A 22,671-nucleotide genomic window follows, 5' to 3' on the forward strand; every position below is an offset into this window, starting at 1 on the left:
AGCACACTCTGGGGCTACACAAACTCCTCAGGCTCCCTAGAACAAAAGGAGTTTAAATCTGGGGGGGCACGGAGTCTTCTATAAATCTGGAACATTTCTGCCACTCATTAACAGGAGCAGTGCTGAACAGGGAGCAACCACAGCTGTGCTGCTCCCACAGGAATGTGCACAGGACACACCGACTGCAGATCCTTATGAAATTATCCATAGAAATAACAGGGCCTTTCTCAGGAATCCCTGGGAACCCCACTGCCACAGCTACACACCTTCACACCTAACCTGCTTGGGGCCCAGACAGCACCACGGATCACAGCCAAGGTCAGCAATGCTTTGAGACTTCCCTGCTTCCTACTTCAGTACATGAAGTAACCAAAGTTGCTATAGGACCTGTTCTTTCCAGACATTCTCAAGACAAAAACAGAAATCAGAAGTTTCCAGTTGCTGTTTAAGTCCTTGTGGTTAAATCCTGCTGGGGCATATCTGCACACTTCACTAAAAAGCCCCATTAAAGCAGAGCAGATTTATGTCAGACAAGCATATGACACTGTTTCTTTCTTGCACTTTTGCATCCTTACCACAGACATACCAAGCACCTTTTTGAGAAGCTTGTGCTTTGCAGAACATTTATAAAGAGCATTACTAAAAAAAGCAGTTTTCATTATTCACAAAAGCCTATAAAAGTTGCCAGGTCAATATTTCAGTCATCTATTTTCAGTGTTATTTTCTGCCAGGAATATACAAGTTAATATGACCTTTTACTACATCTACCCTTAAGATGCCTCCAAGCTATGATGGGATTACAAAATCTGAAATCTGCTGAGGCAGATGAAACACTTCCTTTTAGAATGACCTGCAAAATACAGGGTATGCCCATGTATTCCCTGGAAATTCTCGTTCAGTGGGTTTCAGCTTTTGTTTTCCATCTCTGCTGATTTGCAGACCTGTAAGCATTTTCCTTTGGATCCACCAATGTCAGCATAATAATAATATTCTTGCCTTTCTTAATTACCTTTCTCAGATCTCTTAGAAGCAGCTAATAGACCAACAGGGATCCATAGAGACTAATCTGAAAATGATGAGTTAATAACTTCATAAGGACAGGCCCTTAAATGATTGTCCTTCAAAGAAGGACGCACTTTAATAGCAGTGTATATGTTATAAAGTAGTTTCCTATTCTTCTCTGTTGCATAACAGAAATAACAGCTGCAACCTTTGCAATCCTTTGACACTACATTTGTTTAAACTGTCACAAAACCTGCCCAGAGCACACTGGGTTAGTCAGGGTCAGCAGAGTGGTGAATCCCAGGCTGAGGAATTACACACAGCTACAGTATGCAAAACAGACTTGATGGTAATGCTTATTTTTATGTGGCTCCCTCTGTGAGGAGGGTTACAAAATGCTCCATGCAGAGCCAATCATTCACAGTTCAAGCAACCAGGGATGGCGCCTAGGGAAACCTCATTACAAAAGGAAAGTAATATAGATTTTAGCACTGGAAGTTTTAATGGTAATGCACACTGGAGAGAAATAGCACTTAGAAAAATGTACTAATGATACTGTCTTTTCAATAGAGACATCAGAGCAATGGTTTCTATAGCACTTTTGATCCTGGACTCTGAAGGTGAAATTTTCTGTTTGGGAGCTGATGCATAAGTTTTTGTGAGGCTCTCATTAACCTTAGCTTGAAACTTTCAGTGGCATACAGGCATTTACTAGACACTGTGCAGAGGTAAATTTGAGGAAGGTGAAGTCTATTAGGAAACAACAAATTTCAAAACCAACTATTCCACTCAGCAGTTTTTCATCTGAACTCTTGTTACTCGACTCACAACTATTCTCAAGACCCAAGGAACACTCACCTGGAATGTCACGTGAAGGATGCTGCAAACATACAACTCTGGTTTGTAAAATCAAGCCAAGGTAACAAACTTCATCAAGAGGCAAAATCCAGGGTAGCTTTCTCTGCAGCACTGGGACACTGACCTGTGAGAAAGGAGAGGGGGAAAAAAGAAATTCAAGACCACTTCTTAAGATTGTGTAGAGAAACAGATTCTCAGGTGTTAACCCTCAACACCAGGTGCCCAATTCACAAGGTAACAGCCCAGTCGTAAATTTCCCACATTAGCAAGCAGGGAAAATAGTATCTGTGTTCTTTTAAGTCTTAGTCCTGCTTGTGAAGGATGAAACCTTAAAAAAACCTGGTCATTGTTGACCAAACAAATACACCATGTAAGGCTGGCTATAACCTGAAGCTGAAATATGTTTAAATTATACACAAGCTCAAACTCCATCCATGCTCCAAAGGTATTTAAAGATTTCTGTAAACTATTTGCAAAGTGAAAACATCCAAACCTGGTCCCAAAGTTCTTTGCCTCAGGCACCAGCCCTATCTCTACATTAAGTTTTCATGCACAGAGCTAGAGAGCAGATGGGCAGGGCAAGCAGACAGTTTTCAATAGCAATGTTTCAGTCTCTCAGTCATAGGTTTATCTGAGCAGCTTGTGCCCTGTTTAACAGAAACATCCAAAGCCCAAAGATCAGGATTGCCTAAGCATTTCACATAAAAAGATGAAGAAATACAGATAATATAGGAGTTCATTAAATGATGCTGTTAATTGGCAAGTTATCTGTCAATCTGACACTGGGTTTCCAATGGCTCCTCTGGTTATTCCGACACCTGAAAAGACCTGTTTTCAGAGTTCTGCTGTGAAAACCTGAACAACATTTGCTCTGGGCTGCACATCATGTTAGCTAAAATGAATGCTTCTGTCTTTCAACTTTTTCAATTGCCTAAATTCTGACTTCCCAAGAATCATTTCTCTTTTCAAGTTTAACTTGGTATAATGTAGATGGAAATAGTGCAGAGTGTTTCAAGCTGCCTGGCTCTGAAAGAGCAGAAAGGATGTAATCTTGGAGGTGGGAAAGGAGAGAAAAAGAACTGCTTTGTTGTAACACACTGCTCCTTGTTCAAAAGGCTGTGTGACACCTCCAAGTTTTGACAACACAGCTGCATTTATATCTACTTGTGATGAGAGTTCCCATCAGCTCAAACCTGGCATTCTGCCTGACTGGCAATTCATTACTTATTGTAATGTTGGAGCACTTTTCAAATCATAGCAGCTCCTCTTTACTGCTCTCTCTCCCCTCTACCCTGAGCACACCAAGGAGCTGACGTGCCTAAGTGGAGATGTCAGCACTGAGCTCTGGGGCTGTGCTCCCCAGCTGGTGCAAAGGAACAGCCTGTTTATTCCAAGCAGGGGCCTGAGAGAGATGCTCCCAATTGTACTCTGAGGCAGCCTCCCTCCCCATCCACTGCAGAGATAGCCAAGATATGGAAAATGAGTAATGAGGGGGGAAAACATAAAGCAGGGCTCTGTTCAAGAATTAATGTGCTCATTTTAACTCAACAAGCTCAATCTTCCCTGTTTACAGCCTAAATTATCTCCTTTAATGCTGAAACAATGGAGTGAGAACACTGCCACTGCTTCCCTCATGGTAAGTAGACAGGTGCATGCTGCTTGTTGGAGGGAAAAAATGAGCCTCCTAATAGGATAATATGGTTTGGATTATATTAGTTACAGAAAAACTGAGATGAGAAAGCCTCAAGGGCATAATTATCATGAAACATGGGGCTGATTACTGCAAAGTGCCGAGCTCCAGACAAAGTCATTGGGTGTTATATGTGCATTATAATATGATCACTACTGTCTTTCCACAAATAATGGGCAAAAGGTAGATTTTCCTGCAGCTACACATCCAAGTTTTCTTCACTGAGTATTTTTATAGATAAATTTTTAAAATCTGCAGCTCATAATCATACCCATTTTAGCCTCTATGAGTGCACAGAACAAGAGCACAATTATTTATAATCCATATATAGAACACAGAAATTGTATAGCACTCAATGAACATGTACTGCTGCATATTCATACAAAAGAACAACATTACAGAGACATTTCTTGAATGAAGATCAATCCTCTTGACCAATGTAATGGAAAGAAAATTAGGGCTAATGAGAAGATCAATCAAAGAAAATTCGAAGACTTCCAGATATTTCTCCACATACAGATCAGAGGAAAAGAGCTTTCACGTCAGTGGGATTTTCCAGTGTGTCTGAAGGAACAGAACACTCTACAGTTTCACAGGCTCTGTTCTGATAGTGGGCAGAGAAAGGAGCACACAGCACCAGCTGCACCTAGTGGTGGGCTGGGCAGCCTGAACTGGTACCCTATAGTGAAAATAAAGGTATTGCAGTAAAGGAACAAGATAGAAACTTGGCAATCAAGAGCATTCTTGAAAAACCTTTGCACCTGTGCCAAGGAACATCTCTGCTGGTATCATCCCAGACAGGAGCTCAGAGCAAACAGGAAGAAGAGCAAAAGGCAGAAGCTCTGGCAAAAAGTCCATCAATGATACTTTAAGTGACTTGAACTGTGAGCCAAGAAATGAATAAATTATGACATCAAAGTCTGCACTTTGGTGCTAATTTAATATTTATTTTTATGTTGGGGGAAATCATTACCTACAGAAATGTTTATGTGCTCCCTAGAAAAAAAAAATCGCTTTCTTCTTTTTAAATCACTGTTATTGGCACTCCTATTGACAGGGGAAAATGCAGAACCCCACAAAACTGCCCAAATCACAGCATAACACTTCAATGTGTCCATCAGCTAATGCTAATCCATAATTGAACACCATGTAGGTACTCGGGAAATCCATTAATCTATATAGATTGTTCCTTCAGGATCAGTGCTTCAGGTTACTTTACATAAGGAAAGGCATCCAAGGTCTAGGACACTGTTAAGAAACCCACAGATCTACAGGAATACTTACTAGGCACTTCAGGACAGACATCTGACAACTAGAATGCTCGATAACTTCAAAAAGAATACACTCACTGAAGATGTCCACCATAGCAAAAGGCCTGCAAAGACATAAAAGGACTTGATTTACTTTGAAAATCAGTCAAAACTTGTTCAAAATTGTGATCCCGAGGTTTAACCCTAGCCATTTCTTTTCCTTACACAGATGGCCCTTCTGTTTGACTGTGAAAGAAATTTGGCAAAGAAAGCAAATACATTAATGCTTTAACTGTTTTTAATGCTATTTGCTAATTGTCTCTACTTACCAAATCAAAGTTGTGGGGTAATAAAACTGAGACAAACACCATGGAAATCACAACTGAAATAAAATAAAGGAAGTCTTGTATCTCCAGTAGAAAGGCATTACTGTTACTTCCTCCGAGTCAAAAGTGCTTGGCTGTAAAGACCTACAACTTCCATCCACTTTGGAAACAAAACTCTGAGCCTGATGATAAACAAAGTGTCAGAAGGGGTTCAGTGCTGTGTTCAAATGACAAGCCCAGGGGAATAGAGCACCACTGGCACCATTCAGGACAGACAGAAGTGCTCTGTGATATAACAGAATTCCCTATATTTATTGAAAAGCACATTTCTTTGCAATACTATGCTGCAAGCCAATTGTTCTCTTTCTCAAAGACTCCTAATTTCACAAGTATTTGTTTCCTGCAGTGGCCCCAGTTGTTCATATGGATTTTCACACATACAGTGCTCTCTCTATTCTTTAAGAAGTAGGAGATGAAAACTCTTTTGAAATCTTTTCACAGCCAGGAGAGACTGACTGATGAGAGCATGAGGCTGGCAAAATAGAGAAGGAAAAAAGCCTTGTTTGAGAGTCATGTCCATGTGTGACAGCAGCCCAGCAGAGATTTTACCGATGGCAACAAGCAGGTTATTGCTGTGCAGCTGAGCACTGGGTGCTCCAGCGTGTGCACAAACATGGAAATTGAGGAGAGCCTTTCCTGCCAGTGCTGGCTCAGAATTCAGAGTTGCTTGCTCTGAAGAATGGTTCAGGTTCATTAAGATAAGCACATCAGGTGGCCAACCCCACCCTATCCCAGGAATATGTCTGCTGTCATTAAAAACAACTGGAGCAACTGAGCTTCTGCTGCTTCTCTTGGATTAAGACTTCAAGAAAGCTTATTGAAAGCAGTTTCCCAGTGTAAGCAAAGATATGACACCAAATCACCACCTGCCTCATGGATCTGCTGAGAATCTGGGGATGAGCACTGATGAGCAGACAGAGCTCATTTTCCTTATTAGCAGAAATGGGAAACAAGGCAAGTTGGAAAGATGTAAGTCTTAAATAGGAATCATGTTTAGAGTGCCTCGAGGACAGGCTCCATCAGAGCTCTCAGAATTGGCACAATGAGCTAAAGGAAACTCAAATTATTAGATGGCTCTGAAAACAAAAACTGCTGTGCTTTACCCTAAAAAAATTAAAATACCACATTCTCTGCAGGACAAAATCTCTTACATTCCTTACAACTCCTCTTCAGCACTTAAGGATTTTAAAAATTAGCTGCTTATCCCCAGTTTTATCCAAAGGAGACATGACATTTTGTGAGACATTCATATTCCAAGATGCCTAACTAGCAGGAGATCTCTAGAATATACCTTTTATAATAGGAATGTTAGTGTGCATCTGCTCCGTGTTCCTTTTCTGCTCTGCAGTGTTTTCAGTAACAGCCTATATCTGAATTTGATTCCCTGCTTCCACTGATCTCCTTGGTACTCAGAGAGCCAAAATCACCACTGAAATCTTGGCAGAGGCCAAGCTTTAATTCACCAGTAATGCAATCCATTAGAATTACAGATAAACTGCTTAAGTGCTGGATACATTTATGCCATGTGTATTATGACAACTTGTCATTGATTTATCCTTTGCCAGCCAGTTTAGCACTCTGGAACAAAATACAGACTGTCAGAAAGCTGCTCTTATTCCATTCAGCAACACAACTGCTGCTTTTACAGGCATTATTCCTTACCCTGAAAGGGAAAGGAATATAGATTATTGGTATGGAGAACTTTTACTATTTACTTTTCTTTCATTTCTTGGCTTCACAAAAGTATTCATTCATTGATTTTTTTTTTTTTAAGTCAAAGCTATTGATGAAAAGGGATCACCCTTTACTGTACCTTAAAGTACTGCCTGCCACTCTGCAAAGGCACTGCACCATATTAAAGCATGATTAGACTCTTTAGGATGACCTTGTGAAATGGCAGGGATGTGTTTACTTTCCCTGCCTTCCAAATCGACCTTGCTCAATTAGAAGCAAAGAAAATATGTTTTTCCTAATTGCCAGCCCTGAAACTCTCTGAGTTTTCTGAGACTCTGAGTCTGTGCAGTTTCAGCAGCAGTAAGACAAGGAAATAGTTACTGATTCTCAGTGAAGAGCACAATGACTCTGGGAGTTAATGACTCTGGGAGGTACCTGCAAGCAGACTCCAGCTCCCTCATCCACAGCTGGGCTGAATCTGCAAGGCTGACAAATGAAAAAGCATTAAAACATTATTTTTGTCATCAAAATGTTAAGTCATAATTTACAACACAGAGATACTTCAAAGCTGCTCTGAAAGAGAGTGGCTTATCTGCCCCTTAATTTCATACAGCAGCCAGCCAAAGGTTTTCTCTGCCTTTTTGCTGAAATAGCACCCATTACAGGAGATATATGTTAGCATGGGCAGCAACTCAAGAAGAACTCCTGGGGATGTGGGGCTGATTGGTTGTATTTTAATGGATTATCCCAAACAGTTGACTTCAGTCATGGCCAATGGATTTGACTCCTTGTACTTGAGGAAAATCTTAAATTACCCTCGAGAGCAAAAGTCTAACCTGCACTGCCAGCAGGCTCAGCAAGGATTACCAGGAATCAGCATTCATTCACCTGAGAAGGCAGAGCTACAGGAACAGGGCACTGGGTCACCAGTTAATCCCCTACTGAGACAGCAGCAGAAGTTGTCAAACCTGCTTTTCTGCCACTGGGGTTCGATGCTTTGGCCATCACAAAACTGACCCTGAGAGAACTTGGCTGACACTGCCGAGTTGGAAGTGCAGCATTGATTGGATTGCACTCCCAAACACTGTCAGCAATCACAGGCAGCACTCACTGGACAACTTGCAGCACTTGATTCAGCACTTACTGGACAATGGGAGCAGCCACTGTCCAGAATAAAACATCCCCAAATTACAGCCATTTTCTCTGTACACACCAAAGGTCACAGAACTATTTTTTCTGTGACATCACTTAGCTACTTTAGTCCCATGCTGCTCCTTGCAGCATGACAAAGGCTTCCCTTTACAGTTTAGAGACAGACACTAGAAAAGTCTTTTGCTGAGTGGAAATTAAAACTGTAGTAGCCATTAAGCTGGGAAAAATACATTAATTTCAGGAGATAAAACTGGCAATGCTTATTCCACCACCTTCTACACAAGACTCATTTAGGTGTTGATGACAAAGTGCGTGTTTCCTGCTCAAACTCTTCCACCTTCAAATACAACTGGTCCAAAATCGGTGCTGGCATCAGGGGCCTAAGGTGAATTTGGAGACTGGTCATCTTTAGCCCAGCCTAGCCAAGAGGGAACATTCTACATTTCCAGGTGCTGCATAGGTGGAAAAACTTCCAACAAATCTGCTCTTTTTTTTTTTTTTTTTTTTCAAATATCCAAACTGAAAGTTCACATGGAATGCTCCATATGGCGCTAAATGAGTTACGCCAGCTATATTTTCTCATTTGGATATCTAGAACAAAGTTCACACCCCCTTTTTGTGTGTTTGCTTTAATGTAACTCGTAATCTGCATGATTTTAGAGAAGGCTACCAAAGTAGCCTGTGTTAAATATACCACCACTGATTACTTCCACATGGAATCCCTTTAAGCCCAGGTGCATACCAGAAACAGATGTGGACATTCATTTTCTCTTTATTTTCAGGCAAGCAGGTCTATCTGCCCAGCTTTATTCACCACCCCTGGGAGGTATTCCTGCTGCCTTGGATTTACAATGCCAAGAGGTAGTTTCTGTGAAGAGATTAATATCCATGCAGATAAAGGAAAGGAAGGAGCTCTCCTGGAGGGTGGTTCAGAGCAGGACCTGTAACCAGGCCCTCAGAGGATCACTTCTGATGAAGCTCTTTATCCCCATTGAGGAACCAGGGAGAGGACAAAGACTGGCTCCTTAAATTATGTCCCTTAAATCAAGCTATTTCAGTATCTTCTTATGGAACATTTTGGGGTTTGAAGCTTTTCCTAATTTTTTTATACTTAAATTCAATCAAACCCAGTCTTTTCTCATGAAAAGCTTATTTGAAAATAACTAGCTAGAAGTGCCAAATTGCCAGCCCCAGAGGTGAAGCATTTTTTATGAGCAGTATGGAGTTCTCAGGAGCAGAAGCAATGAAAAACTGTCAGCACAGTCACACTTTCAGTACCCGTCACAATGCCTGGAATGTAAAGACCACCAAAAGGTGGAAAAGATTCATTTCAATACTCTTTGAAATTGTATAATCTTTACTAAAAATGCTAAATAGCTTTAAATGTGTATCAACATGTACTGTCCTTTATTAGGAACTCGTAAAAAATATTTTTATTCACTTTCTGTTGAATTTCAACTGGTAATTAGTTTTACAGAGACTACAAGGTATGTAATGTGTAATGCAACTTCTGTTTCCACCCTGAAATATATCAGAAAAAGGGGGAACTTAATGCTAGAAACTTCTTGTGACTAATGGTGGGTTTATGAGTTGTCAGAGTGAAGAATAAAGGCAGTAACGTGATGGGAAAATGTAACAGCAACTATGGACATGCAATAGCTCAGGTGCAGTTTCAGAGCTGAGAATATGCTTATCCAGCAAAAACAATTAAATACATGCTTAACTTTAAGTAATCCCACGGGAATCTACAACAGCTAAAAAGTAAGCAGTAATCATGAACAAAAATGTTACTCCTCACTCTGAAGGAATATTTGTAAAACTGAATGTCCTAACTGAGGCAAAAGAATTTCCTTGTGACTTTCTCACGTTGAAATTGTTTGCCTCAACTTTGAACTGTTAGTTTCAGTGTGTACGTGTGTGTGTGTGTGTGTGTGTGTATCCCCATGAAAGAGAACAAAACATACCTTGTTTTCCTTCTGGAACCCATTTGCTCATATGTTGAAAACACCAGAGTTTCTAGAAAGTGAGGCATGGATTATAAGAGACCTCTGAATGGCCACAAAATGAGTGGTAAAAATATTTTGTAATTATCTTTCTCAAGTACAATTCCTAATTCTGATTCTAAGTCACCCTAAAGTCAACTCACTGATACCCTTGGCTTTTTCTCATGTATCACCTTTTCTGGGAAAGAGCTGATCTGTTTGTCAGTCCATGATGCTGTTTGGGTGTGGTTTGTTCCAGCCACTGCCATTTCTCACAGCACCAAGCACCTCTTTTGCTTTGCTGTGATGGAATTACTGGATGAAGTACTGGAGAGACAGTGTGTGGATATCTTATTTAAATAGTGGCTGAGGGAAAAGCCCCATGATGGATGAGGTGCTCAGTGGACTAGCTTCCCTAATAACTCACTAAACCCAAACAGCTCATGAATTTCTTTTTCCTCACAGGACTCAGCAAGCCGTGCAGGATTGTGTCTCTCCATTGCTTTGAGAATGAGCCACTGCAAGGGAGGATAAAGTGTGGAAAGTGTACCTTTTTCCCAGGTGTTTTCTGCTAATAGCAAGTGTGGAGAATAGCCAGGATCCCAGAAAGGTTTCTAGTCTGCTATATGAGATGATTTCAGCCAGCATTTTGCATGCACTGAGCAGACTATTCACAGAGGGTTGGGGCTGGGTGAGGACATGAACCAAAGACCATTCTGGTGTCTGCAGCTTGGGCACAGCTGAGGCCAGGCCCATGGCACAGTGACCACTTGGACAGCACAGGCAGCTGCTACCACATGGCTTAATCACAGCAAGGTCAGAGCCCTTGCTGTTGCCCCCATCTGGCCAGGCAACTCCAAACTCCTCTTGGAACAAAAGGTGACACCTGTCTGATAACTTCCTTAAGATTTTGACTTCCTGGGAATCACACACACTGCAAACAAAAAAAGACACAGGACAACCATCTTAAAGATGCTTAAAGATCCTCACATGTGCCAGACCTGTTGTTCCAATCCCACTACAGCAACACACATCTTGGGGCCTTCCCCCCTCTCCCTTTTATCATATTGTAAAAGATAGCAAGTCTTAATTAGTGTCAAAGAAACCATGCAAACTAGCTGAAAGCAGCTTTTCTGCAACTGATCACTGACAAGCTAATAGGCCTGACATTTCCTTCAGCACACTACTCCTTTGATTAATGCAGCTGCACAATTTTTTTTTTTTGAAAATTTGTGTAATACTCTCCCATGACAGGAATTGATTTACAAATATAAGACAAAGATGAAGAAGAGGTGGACTTTCAGTGTGGGGAAAAAAGTTATAATGAGGTTCACAGTCACAGTCAGGGAGGCTGTTATAGTGACTATGAATCTTGGGAAGTTTATTACTGACTTAGGGAATAGCAAGGATCTCTTAAAAGGCAGAGAGGGGTCAGCAGCACTTTCCTGTGATGGGCACCTGTTGCTAAAAATTCTTGGAGGAGAATTCTCTTATGTGAGACTGCCAACACTTCTTCAAAAGATTTGCACAAAAATAAAGCCCTTTTTCAGTATTTCAATCTAAATTATTAAAAATGAGTTGCTATTTTTTATTTATCTTGCTGTTCTTTGCCAAGTCAAGCTGCCTCCAGCTGTCTATCCCAAAGCTCAATGGCTGCTCCAGCATTTTTGAGCAGAACAGATTCTCATGTCTTCAGGCTTACATACCTGAAATGCAACAGTGACTTTGCATTCAGTCTGAACTTTGTATTTTAAAGTCTGACTGAATTTGCCATGAGAAATACTCAACCTGAGAGGTTTGGTCTGGATTTTTATTTTCAGCTTTTCCTTGGGAAAAAGCCACCACCCTCTCTACATGTAGATATGATATGTTGTCCAAGATCATCAGTGGAGTCAGTGGACTGAAAAGTTGAACACTTGGTTGGCTGTTGTTTCCAAAGTTTCCTAGAAGAGTCCTGGTAAATGCCTCCAATGCCTTCTGATGACTCTGCCTGGGGTTCTTGAGGAAAATATCACACATGACCGTAGAGTATGTCCAAAGCCTTCCATTACCAAATTAGAAATAGAAACATCTTCAAAGAGCTGTATTAAAAAGACAGCCACATAGAAGAGAATTTTCTTGGCTGTAAATATTTTAGTTGATTTTTTCTTTCTTGCCTACATACCAAAGATATGCAAGCTGTAAAATCTGCTCACTCCTTAGCACACAGAAAATCCAATCCCCACCAAGAATCAACCATTAAAGCAGAGTTTAGAAGACAGAAACTCTTCAGCAGGGCCACTGGTCATTGAGCTTTCTGTCTGGGAAAGGCCATGCTGTGTCTGATGGGATGACTAAGCAACATTCCACATCTACAGACAGGGATTTCCCTTGAGAGAGACACATTCAAATCCCTTTTCCTCTACAGTTCTAAAAGTGAAACCTAGGTCTCCCCTGTCCACACCAGATGCCCTTGCCACCAGGCTTCTAGCTAATCCTTTCTTATAGCATGTGACATTTTCATTGGCTTCTGGAGATGCAGAATTTCCTGGACACTAATGAATTTCCATGAAAGGTTTTAGTTTCAGTGAATCAGCTTTTTCTAATGAAAAACGACACTGACAGAAATTTCTCTGCCAGCTCTCTCACATTGGATAACCTTCAGAAACTCAATTCACCTCTGTGTTTCTCCATCTTGAAACAGGGCAATAACACCCACCTCTTTCTTATAACATTCTCTGAGACCTATGGGCAGAAACACTGTGTAAGAGGAAAGTATAATGATTATTTATTATTCTAAGCATCACTGAGACAAGAAGGGAAAAGAAAACATCATGATACTCACTGAGGTAACAAAACAAAGCCATTCTCCTGGCAACACTTTAAATGTTACTCCTCAGGCTTTTTTTTTTCCCCCGTTTGGTAGCTCTCAAAGAGGTTGATACAATTCTCCAATATCAAAACTGAAAAAAATTTTTTTTTCATCTCTTAAAGTAAGTTGGCAAAGAGAAGACAAAATTCTATAAGCATACAAACAGCCTCTGATAGTTTTGTCTCAAAGCAAGATTTTTTTTTTGTTGCCAGCATTTTCTTGAGCACACAAAGAATCGGTGCTGAAAAACATCTCCATATTGCAAGTGCCATATCCACAATTTTACACTTCAGGATAAAATTCTTGATATCTCAGAATACAACTTAAATACTAGTAATAAAACCAGATTAAACAGACAGTATCCTGCCACTTATATCATCAGTACAAAATCCACAGAGAACAATGTTTTATAGAATAAATCTCCATACCAACAGATTATATATTTAAATGGTCTCCAGTAGAGATTACCACCCAAAGTTATTTCTCACCACATTTCAGTGAGATTATAAAATATCACAAGACACAGAAATGTTCAAGATGTGCAAAAATCCACTCTTTTCTGCAGACAGCTTTGGAATTACAAAAACATCACCCAGGCTGGTAGAAGACACTTCCTCAATACCAGTTCAAGCTCAACTCCTATCCTAGGCAAGCTGGCTATAGGATCAAACTGGGACCTCTGGGAAAAAGGCAGCAGGAAAAGTCAGGAGAGTGTGGTGACATCAAAATAGATGAACCAGCCAAGATTGATGTTGAGTGTAGACAAGCCGATCAGCTTGAGATACCCAAGAAAGATCACACCATCAAATCCCCAGAGAAAAGGCCTCCTTTAGTTATCACAACCTAGACCTCCTCTGGATCAGGGCAGGCACACCACCTCACCTCACCTCAGCACTTTACATCCTATTTCCTTGCTGTTTCACAGACATCAGGACTCAAACATACGAACTCTTTCTCATTCCAAAACCTCTGCACAGAAGTGCCAAAAAAGCCCTAAAGTCCCTGCAAAAAAGAATGGGTAGCTACATATAACACAATACATTATTTAAGGGCAAAGTTCCAGCCTACATGCCAATATAAATATAGCAAGCTAGGAAAGAACAGTTTATAGTCACTGACATTCATAGGCTGCTGCTGTAGGTTTTGTCCTGCTCTTCCTCCTCCCCACAGTTCCATTATCTTTCAATTATCCAGGTACCAAAGTGTAAGGACCCTTCTGTAATCAAGGAAAATACAAAAAAAAAAAAGCCTCCTTTGCTACCTACATCTTCCTTCCCTACATCTTCCATTTCCAGAGTATTTTTCAATCAAGAGGCAATACAGCATGACCATAAAAAATTATTACAGGCTCTTAAAAGACCCTCTTGGCTTTGGAAAGAGACTTTAAAATGTTAAATAATTTCTGTCAGCCTTCAAGTCATTAAAAACCTCTGGAAAAGATTCAAACTCTGTGCTTGGGAGAGAGAATTATTTCTGTAATTGAAAGAAGAACAGCAAAACACAAGTTCTTTAATAGCACATGGACTCCTGGGAGATTAAACAATCAGCTATCTAGTCAACTCAAAATATACACTTGGGCTGCTTTTTTTCTGCATTTGTTGGTTTCAAGGTGAAAACTTATTATTTCATAAAATACAATTAGAGCATTTTGCATAGGAAGTTCCAGATCCCTTAAAAAAAAAAGTGTGGAAACTGGTGAGTCTTCACACAGAGATTAATCCATAGAGAGGGGAAATGAAAGTTAGCCTTCCTGCCAGCCCGTAATGAGTTTCATGCTATCTACAAACTGAATGCATCTACCTGTGAGACACTGTAAGTTATTTTCATACCTCAGGCACAGAGCAGCTCATTTAGAGTGACTTTGCTTAGCTACCTGGCATGGTTAAGTGGCTGCTGTGCAAAAAGCCATGCACAGGGAAAAAGGTGTCTCAGTGCAGTGACCCTCCCAGCAGAAGCCATCCATCACAGAGATAAAGGAGGTGTCTGATGAGCAGCAGCAGTATTGAATGGCATTATTGGGGCATCTCTCTGGTCTTTCAATACTTTCAGGTGCTTTACTGAATTTATTTGTCAAAGAAGTCCCTTGGTTTCCATCTCTCAAATACAAGTACAACTCTTTGCTTCTCTCCAGAGGGTCAGTCTGTTTCATCACTTCCATTCCATTCTGGGCAGGCAGCTGTATAAATGATGAATGAAAAATGGAACTTTTACAATCTTCTGAGACAACTCATGGTCAATTCTACCCATTTTAGGCATGGGGAGGTTGTTTGCTTCCTTATTTTGCTGGAATTTTGTTGTGGTGTTTGATTTGGGCTTTTGTCTGAGAGGTTTTTTTGTTGTTTTGTTTGGGGTTGGGTTTGTTGTTTCATTTAAAATCTTGTTTAAGTTGGTTTATCCAGCCCTAAACAAATCACAAACCCTTATCTGTCTTTCCTAGGTGTCTTTCTAGTGAATGTTCTCACTTTCTTTGCAGTCTCAATCTCTAACTAGATATGTTAGTCTGGGGTTTGCATTTAGAAACAGTTTCCATTGGCATTAACCAGAGCCATATTTGCAGAATCAGAGATTAAATGCAACCACTAGTGGCTTGCCTGGTTTTACTGGTCATACTCACTCACTGTTCATTGTCTTGCAAGGCTGCTCTTGCATCATAGTGCTGATTCAGGGGATCAAAGCACTGCATCCTTTACATATATATATATATATATATATATATATATATATATATAATTAAATTCAAAATTTGTGTAGTGCTATTTCTCTACAGAGCTTTTCATCCTGCAGTAGAGCCCTGCAAGACAGGCACACAAACATTAGGAAGGTTTACAGGGCTGCATACAACTGCTCTTGTGTACCCAAATCCACTGGGCTGGGAGGTTTGGTGCCTGTTCTTCATTAACCAACAAATGCAGGCAGAGATTAGTTGGTACAGAGCAACAAGCACAGCAGAAGTAATTAAAGCAAAGTGCCTCAGGAAGGACACAGCACAGTGTTGCAGCAGAATTTCAGAAGAGCTCAGAATTCCTGCTTTATCCTATCTTTCAATGTAAAATACCATCACAATGCCTACATCCATATCCAAACACTGCATAACATACTCTAAATTCCTACTGAAGTAAATCAAACTAGAGCCTTAGACACAGTTAGGACAGCCACTGCCACCCTGCCCATTTGGTTAAGAAAGGACACCTACTGTATGCTGCTTCTCCTTTATATATATAATATATATAAATATATGCATATATAATCTCTTTAGATTAATGAGGCTACAACAACCATCAACTACATTTTGCAAAGCCTAATGACAGAGATTACTAAGATTCTCTTGCTGGCAAGTGTCAGCCCCAGACAGAATGAATCAGTAGCTTAATCCTTTATCTTATCCTAGGGCTTTATAGCATATATGACACACAACATGGTGCTTGTGGAGCTGGTTCAGAATACTCAGGTCTCATGCACGTCCCTGAGCTGTTATGTTGCTGCTGGATGACTAATTCTCAGGATTTTAACTTTTCTGCAGAAGGCCATGCTCAGCTGCACTGCTGTAGCTGTATTTCTCCCATCTAGCCATCATGGCCAGTAAGATCCAAAGCTCTGATGAGAATTGTAAGAAGGAAAAAAAAAAGAAAAGATTCCTCATCAACACCTCTAAGTACCAGTGCTGCTTAGAGCAGCCTTTTTTTTTTTTTTGAGAAGAGCAGCCACAACTTTGAGAGCACAGAAGGAATAGTGATGCATTTTGAGATGCTTGCAATTATATAGAATTGGTTTTAAGGCTGCTTTCAAAAGGAAGGAAAGGTCTAAATAGGAAAAGTTATATGAGAAGAGGGAAAGTAATAATAGAAAAGCAGACAAAAATCTAATGAGAACTAAAAATAGAAATCAGAAGATAAAATAGCAATATAATAGCCAAACTATTAGAAAATAATCTAAAGAAGATGGAAAAGTGGAATGTAGCGAAGGAAAGTTGGCAAAGAGATGGGCAATTCAGGTTTGGTAAAACATTCAGAAAAGCTTCATTTTTATTATCAGTCCATGATGATAAAATGCAAATGAGCCAATATGTAGAAATTCAGGTAAATACACATGCAAAACACTGACTGTCTGGTAAAACACATGCCAGGAGCAATCTAACTCTATCTAAAATGAACCACCCTATCTCTGTGCTTCCCCAACACATCACTTTTTTATCTGCTGCACCCCAGGCAGAAACCTGAGACAAACAAAGGCTTTATCACAAACATTTCTTCTGAACCTCTTCCTTGAAATTCTTACTGTAACAAGTTACCTTGGTGAGATGCTGGTGGGTTTTGTCTCCTTGCCAAGGATGTGTGTGGTACACAGCTACAGGACGTGCACATGTGCTCCAGCACCTGCCTGCCCTCTCTGTCTCCATGCTGGATGTGCCTCCACTGCTGATCCTCACTGTGATTGCTGAGCTCTGATCTCCAGAACAGGGACAGTTACACTGATCAGCAGGACATGGAGTTTCTTGAATGCCTTTCTCATCCACATGGCTCTGGCCTCCATCTTTCCAGGCACAAATGGCCTGGCTCCATCTTCTTGATATCTTGCCTGCACACCTTAATGCCTGGAGTTATTACTGCTTACAAATTCAAATCAATTTTCTGAGTGCTGAGTGTTAGATCTGATTAGAAAGGTTTAATATTTTCAATACTTTTCTGCACAAACTCAATTTCCTATGTAAGGCCAAGACCTTTTCTTGAGATTCATAATTAGAGAACTGTACACAGTCTAGCAGAGCTAATAAGAGTAGGCAGTATTATTTAAGATCCAGTTGCAAGTCTCTCCAGTCCTTACCACAGGCTTTTGACCTTTTAGATCTCTTGATGTCCAGGGGAAAGCCCTAATTACAGGAGTTCTGATTGTTCTGCCTGATCTTTTCCCCCAGCACAAGCTCACACATCCACAAACTGAATCAAACACAACAAACCCCCTCAGAGGAGCATGAAACCCAAAATATTCTTAAAGATCTCTCCTAACCCACTCTCACCAGCAGCACCAAAGATCCTGTCTGACAGATAATCAACGTTAGTTACCATAACTACACTGTATAAATTACCAAGTGAAGGGAAAAGAATCCCCAACTGGAAGTTACATTAAAGCACAATAAATCCCCTATCAAAGTCATTATCCGAATCACTGATGCAGTCAAGTGCAAGAGGCATCTGATCTGTAAAAGGAATTTGTTTATCAAGCAGAATTTCAAGTCTTTAAGAAAACAGCATCAGCAGGAACAGCCTCACAATTTAAATCTCAACACAGAAGAATCTCAGAGATCAAATAAACGTTTTGCCAACAATTAGTTAAATTCAAAGAGGCAGGAATACTCAGTGCATAGAACCCTAGCTATTTTCCTGCCTCTTATTAGCACAGAGGGTTTTCAATTTTTTTTTTTCATTGCACTACATTCAATCAAGTCATCTAATAGTTTAATTTTGACAGGGCTCATGAACGTGCAGTTCCCATTCTCTCCCTCACCAGTCAAAGCAGAGCCAGATTTCACTGCAGAGCTTTCTGAGGTACTGAGGTGCACAGAGGAAAATATGCTCAGCTTAAAAAGATAAATGCTTGTCAAAAGCAACTGCATTTCCTGCCCATTGTTTCCCCCCATTCATGAATCTTATTGCTCTTCTTTTATCAAAATAGAAATTCTGTCACTGCAAATGTAGTCCTAAAGTCTACAGTCACCAGATGTGAAAATGTCAATATATTAAACATGTGAGTACACAATGCAGAAACTCCAGCCAAGCCACCAAGCTTTGTATTTCTTTACTCAGTCTTTCTCTGTAAAAAACATGCTGCAGAAAATTGCAGTGGAAATTAGCATGTGCAGCTACTACCACCACGAGTGATTTACAGTAAATAGGGACAATGAGAGGTTCTCTCCACCTCTGCATTCAGCAGAATTAACCAAATAAGAAGAAATCTTTTGGGATCCTAACAATGCAGGTACAATTACAGGGAAGTGACCCTTTAGAGGTTCTTGCATCACACAATGATTTAAAAAAAAAAGCCCCATCCAGAAAATTCTGCAGGTTTCAGAATTTGATTAAAATATAATGGAAAGCATCTTTTTAAAATACCTTATTTTTTAATTAGAATCCCTTTAATTAGGATACTTCCACACTGAAGATGGATGAATTTTCCAGGAGACTCTGCTGCCTTTCAGGTACTTGCTTATTTACCACTACCAGAAGGAGGAAAATATTGCATCCATCCCCATGAAACCAATCATGGAAATCTCTCCATTATCTCAAGTTAAATTTGGCTTAAAACTTAACCAATGTCAGATGCATTTCTGTGTAGAGCACAGGATTCTCTGCCTGCCTCAAAACCCTAAAGATGTGCATTTCAGCTTCAGTTTTACATGCTCTCCAATTCAGAGCTGCTGAAGTAACATAATTCACTCACTTTGGAAATTTTCAAAACCATTTTCAGCTTTGAAACATATCAGGCTTATTTTTTTTTTCAAGTGAAAATAACAATTGAAAAGTATCTGTTCAAGTGGCTCCTTCTTCTCAGGGGAACAGAAATTACCTGTGTGGCAAATGAAGAGGGGTTGGGGTTGGTTTTAGCAGAGTTAGGTGGAGGGCTGTGACTTGGCCAGGCAAAGGCTATAAGTCAGGAAAGTCTACACTTAGAATAGAATTGTCTCCAGCAGCACATGTGGAATCTCAATCTTCCAGGTTATAACCTCACCTCCACATTTTTCAAAGTGAGAGGGAAAAAAAGTATTTTACTGATGTGATCCATGAGATAACTGTCTGAGAAATCCAATATGCTATTGAAAGATTACTATTATGAAGTTCCCAGTTGTTCAACTAGACACTTTTCAGAAGGGAATCTTCAAATTTCTCATCCTGTCCCTTTATTCTGTTAAGTGCCCATTGATTGAGACTACGATGTGCATCCTCAAGCACAAAGGGTTAATTGCCGTGCATCACTTTTGCTGAAAATAATTCCAGTAGAAAAGGCAGCTGTAATAGCCCATTGTGTACTTACTTTCAGGGAGTCTGAGCACATTTTCTTTGGAAACCATAGCAATTTGAATGTTCCTGGCAAACAAAGAAATAATTACTCTTGCAGTCATTGAAATCAACTGTGTGCACATGAGGATAAAAAACAACTAGGAAAAAAGCGACCATTTCAGCCTTCTCAGACTGCAACAAATTACCCAAACTTAAGGTATAATCAACTTCAGCAAAAAAACTTGACAACATTTTCTCTCACTCCCTTTCTTTCATTCTATTAATTCTTTGTTGAAATATAGCAAAAATTTCTGTGAAAAAGGAAGGCCTTTTAGTACATGCAGATACAGGTGTTTTAAAAGCTACCTCTCTAGTGTACTGTGAGACAGAGACAGGTAAAGGAAACACAAAAGGAAGCCAGAAAAATGGAGAAAAGGGAGGAAAACTGAAACAGTAAAATCATTGGGAAAAAAGCCTCTTCACAGCACTTTCTATAAAACAGTTCATTGCTGGGTAGCTTGGAAAGCATTCCTGCTTGTTCACAGAAACAAGAAATCCCCCTGAAAGTGGGATCAATTCTAATGAAATTCATAAATCCCACGGAGAAGCTCAGAGAAGGCAGGGACAGGCTGTCCCTCTGGTAGGACAAATGTTTGCAGAGTCTGGAAAGAAAAGATAATAACAGCAATAAATTATAGCCATTCCCAGGCTTTCTTGGGTTTATTCTTTTGCTCTGCAAACTTGGAAATACTGAAGACAAATGTTTAGCTCTCCATTAGTTCATTTGCAGCAATTCCTCCAGCCAAAACACAAAATATAAACTGAGGAGCTAGAGATCAGTTTTCTCACAGAAATACCCACAGCAGGGAGAGCTGAAACCTAATGGAAAACCAGGCTTCTCCTACCACTGCAAATCTTCAGTTCAGCCAATGCCTCTCTCTGAGGAGAATTTTCCCCAGCTGACCTGGACTACCTTCTTGGCAGAGGATGAAGAAGAACCATCCTGCCATGTTAGCAAAAACTCCCTGCTTAATACTGACACACCACAAGAAATTGCTGCTTGGTCCCAGAGCAGCAAACACACCTTGCTTGTCCCCAGGGTCACTGGCCAAGAGGGCTGGGACTTCTGCAATTCACATCCAACATGTACACAAGGCTTGCTACACAAAGGAGAAAGGGGCTTGAAGAAATGATCAGGAAGGACAGAAATAATTTATTTTCTTGGGGAAAGCAATTGTATGCAAATGATCTCCCTTGTACAATTAAATTCGTTTTTCTTAGCCTGCTAAGAAATGTAAAAGGATGGACAGCCTAACAAAATGGTTAGCAGAGGGAATGGGAAATAATACAGCTTATTGTATTTCAGATTAGCTATGCTTTCACAAAAAGACTGCTCCAGCAGGCTGAACAAAACACCGTTCCCTTGTGGGTTAGATAGGAGAAATTACCTTTTCAGGTTTTAATTTTAAGATTAAATTTATGAAACACTAATCCATGATCCATTAAAGACAGCATTTGCCAGTATAGCCAGCAAAGCAGGAACGCTTACAAGCTTTCAGAAGTGTATATTTTAAAGGAGAAAAATCATTGGACTCAGCCTTCTCCATTGTTCCCATAGTTCGCATAGTTTGGCAACACTGCAAAAAAGAATTGGCATAAGAAGCTGTACCATCTGTTCTCCTTAAACAAGCCAAAGATTTGGCTTTCTTTCTTCTTCTTTGATATATAGGGACTTTTTGCAAAGGGAAGGAACAATGTAGAAGACAGGGCACTTTGTTTCCTTTTTTTTTTTTTCTTTAATACACATCCAGATACAACCATTGAACAGATCAAAGACCTCTCAAGTCCAGTAGCCAGCCCAGCCTGTCTGATGGTGGAGTATGTCAGGCAAGAAGAACTACATGTTCAGGGCAAATGTAGTGTTGTTTAGCCTGAGTACCCCTTCAGTCTCCAGAAAACTGCAGTTTGGGGATTTCTGGAACCAGAAACAATGTATTGATATTTCCAAGTCTTCAGAGGAATTGTCAGAGGAATTCAGAGGAATGATGTTTTTGAGGAGAGTAATGAGAATTGAGCTAATATTTTCACAACACTATCCATCAGGGTGCTGAAATCTGATTCCTAACTGAAAGAAACAGCTCAGAATCCGTCATTTTATATGTACAGATGGGATTACTGTTCTCTTATGTTCATCACTTTGCATTTATCTACACAGGGTTACATCTGCCATCTCTTTCCCTCAATGACTTCAGCTCATGTGATTTCTCTGCATTTTTTTCAGGCTGGCCTTTGTCACTGATATACTGACATTCTTAGGACTGTCAATAAACTATATCCTGTCTATTCATTTCACTTCCAGAATTATTTTGACCATTATTATCTTGCCAGCTATATGTTGGTCATCACTGACTCAAATACAAGCTTCTCTCTAACAACAACAATATTCTCCGCCTGAAATCATCCATTTCTATGTTCTTCCCAATTTGTTACCCATGCAGTGGCAAGGACTTGCAACTTATGGCAAATCAGTGGGCATCTTCATTCTTGAAGCTCCTTTAGTGAAGATAAAACACCTCTTCAATATTAAGGTAATTTGCATTATTGGGAATGCCCATATCCATCTGTTTTCCAGCTACTAAAAAAATACGAATTGGCAAATCTGTGAGGCTTAACTGCCCTTCTCAGGAATTATGCTATTTCTGCTTCCTATTGAATCCTTTTCTGCACAGTGATCCCCTTTAGAGCCTTGTCAGTGGTTCTGGCCACAGGGGCAATGGTTGATGTGCACTGATACAGGTTCAGTTTGTACCCAAGACCCTGAGCCAAGAGCCACA

General features: G+C 40.1%; 1 long non-coding RNA gene across 4 annotated transcripts in view; it reads right to left on the reverse strand.

The window, feature by feature from the left end:
• The window catches only part of LOC146435542 (uncharacterized), a 77,908-nt gene that overhangs the window by 45,895 nt on the left and 9,342 nt on the right, over nucleotides 1–22,671 (reverse strand). For 2 of the 4 annotated variants that reach the window (XR_014853084.1, XR_014853085.1), the window contains exons 1-3: nucleotides 7,296–7,342; nucleotides 4,835–4,925; nucleotides 1,861–1,984 (exon numbers count right to left, since the gene is read on the reverse strand). This is a non-coding gene — a long non-coding RNA (uncharacterized LOC146435542). Of the gene's footprint in view, nucleotides 1–182; nucleotides 1,067–1,860; nucleotides 1,985–4,834; nucleotides 4,926–7,295; nucleotides 7,343–22,671 lie in introns of those variants that run through there. The other 2 variants (XR_014853086.1, XR_014853087.1) reach the window with 2 other exon arrangements.

This window comes from Lichenostomus cassidix, chromosome 6, assembly GCF_008360975.1.
Source record: "Lichenostomus cassidix isolate B80296 chromosome 6, HeHo_3.0, whole genome shotgun sequence".
NCBI classification, from domain to species: domain Eukaryota; kingdom Metazoa; phylum Chordata; class Aves; order Passeriformes; family Meliphagidae; genus Lichenostomus; species Lichenostomus cassidix.